The sequence below is a fragment of the Trachymyrmex septentrionalis genome, unplaced genomic scaffold (genome assembly GCF_001594115.1).
Source record: "Trachymyrmex septentrionalis isolate Tsep2-gDNA-1 unplaced genomic scaffold, Tsep1.0 scaffold263, whole genome shotgun sequence".
Lineage (NCBI taxonomy): Eukaryota > Metazoa > Arthropoda > Insecta > Hymenoptera > Formicidae > Trachymyrmex > Trachymyrmex septentrionalis.
The window spans coordinates 21557-24013 of NW_017305423.1; the positions used below are offsets into that span (position 1 = coordinate 21557).

A 2457-nucleotide genomic window follows, 5' to 3' on the forward strand; every position below is an offset into this window, starting at 1 on the left:
ACCATGGAGTATAGAGAATAGGAGGCTAAACTAGGCTTTGAAAAGTGTGGTCAAAATCATAATATAAAGCCGGTATTCATAGTCAGATCTTATATTCAAGACTGTCTTAAGTACGGTCTTAAGTATGGTCTTAAGAAATCAGTCTTGAAATAAGAATCGACTATGAATACCGGCTAAGAGGTCAGTTTTCTGTGGCTGAACTAGTGTACACTTTTGGAACATAAAGTGAGATAGATATACGTTTTGTAGCGAGATGCTACATATAATAAATGTAGGTAATGGATGGCACCAGATTCACAAGTAATAACGTGTATTTATTAGCATACAATATCTCATCGCAACAATATAATTCGAAATATGTCGTGTTTCTGGTCGGTTAAAGAACTAAGCGAAGACAATATCTAGATGAGAAATTCAGTATCGTGTTCGTGGGAGCGCGCCATCTGGTCGCGGAGTATGTATGTCTAACCGAGTATAAGACATGAAGTATATAACTGAAAGAGTATGAGAATAGGTGCGTGCGTGCGTGTGTGTGTGCGGAAGTGTGAATGTGTCTCCACAGTTTGATATTTATTTAAAGCGAGAAAGAGAGTTCTAGAACAGTCTAGTATAGGAGCAGAAAACAGACCAAAGAATATAAGGTCTTCCGTTCCCGAGGATGCACAGTAGTCCAAAATGGCGGCTGTTCCTAAACTACAGACTTCTATATATACTACTAGACAGCTAACTCCTTAGGACAAGCTGTGAAAGGGACTCGGAAAATATATGATAGTTTGCATGCGTCATGAATATACTTAAAAGAATGCAGTATGGCTGTTTTACAGCACTATTCACATGCTAAACGTATAATCTTATGAAAGTGATGTGATATCATAGCGAAAAATATTGTTTCTTTTGGAAGAGAAAGTGATGTGATCTCATAGCAAAAAATTTTCTTTTAAAAAAAAGAAAAAGCGTTTAAATAAAAAGGTAGAGATATTAGAAAGACAATTGAATATTAAACGTGTATAAAAGATATGATTTTATTCAATTTTTTACAAATTAGAATAATTTATAATAACTGGATTATGAAAATAAGTATTTGGTGATTTTAATATTGTTATATAAGTTAAGGGGATCCTAAAGCCTCCTGTTTTATCGATTAAATTATGTAATTTTTGTATAACAAATACTTTTTTTCTCTTTCACCGATTCGAAAATCCTTTTCCAAGATTAAAGTATATGCATTAATACGTGTCTGGGAAATACAGTCTATGCCTAGAACGATCAAAAATTTCAAAATTGATATATTTTTTACGATTTCTTAATAATACATGACGGCTCAGCTATCAAGTCGTGACAACATCTGCATGAAATGAATGCTTTGCAACCTGTACGTACGAAATAGGTACTCAGATATGTAGTTTACACGGACAAATAACGTCGAATTCTTAGAATTAGACTTAAACGCTTTATTGCGACAAATTTGTTATACAAAAATTGACACGAATGTGCGACTGCGTGTATTATAGGTTGCGTGAGATATTGATAAGGTAATAAATAAAAACATGTCGAGAGATGCGCGACCTCTGGTTACTTCGTCGGGATTCGAGCTTCGCTTTAGGATCTCCTTCACATGTCAAAATAGTGTGCTGATGTGTGCTGTAACGTCCGCCGATAAAATAAACGCGAACGTACTTCTACTTAGCTTTAAGAGATCACGCCATACATACAATTTCCAAGCTGGTGCACTCTGGTGAACATAATATTACGTTGACAACATAAAATTATAATAAATGGAATATTGCCATGATTACGAAAATATATAAGTAATGTAACACAATACCTATAATAAATGTAACACAATATATAATACATAGTACAATAGTTATACTTCCATTTATTTTAATTTTCTTTTCCTCAATTTGAAGTTAATTAACAACAAATAAAACAAGGAAAAAAGGGAACCAGTTAATAAATGTATCCTTTAACATTTTGCATAATAATGCTAAAGACTAAAATATAATAATTTCCAAATATTGAACGTTAACTCAATGTTATTGCTCACAGAAATATATAAATTTCAATATACAATACCCTCTCTCTCTCTCTCTCTCTCTCTCTCTCTCTCTAGTATATATATATAATGTAACACAATATATAATAGTACAATGGTTATACTTCCATTTATTTTAATTTTCTTTTCCTCAATTTGAAGTTAATTAACAACAAATAAAACAAGAAAAAAAGGGAACGAGTTAATAAATGTATCCTTTAACGCATTGCATAACAATGCTAAAGACTGAAATATAATAATTTCCAAATATTGAACGTTAATTCAATGTTATTGCTCACAGAAATATATAAATTTCAATATACAATACTCCCTTTCTCTCTCTCACTCTCTCTAATATTATATATATATTGTGTTACATTATATATATATATATATATATATATATATATATATATATATAT

The 2457-nt window shown here is 31.4% G+C and overlaps 1 protein-coding gene across 2 annotated transcripts in view; it reads right to left on the reverse strand.

Annotated features, from left to right (window-relative positions):
* LOC108749086 (short coiled-coil protein B) overlaps window positions 1–388 on the reverse strand; it is a 4622-nt gene extending 4234 nt beyond the window's left edge. The window contains exon 1 of one of the 2 annotated variants that reach the window (XM_018487603.1): window positions 171–388. The gene's annotated coding sequence lies outside the window, so the exon portion shown is untranslated. The remainder of the gene's footprint in view (window positions 1–170) is intronic. The other variant, XM_018487604.1, reaches the window with a different exon arrangement.
* Between the last annotated feature and the right edge of the window lie 2069 nt (window positions 389–2457).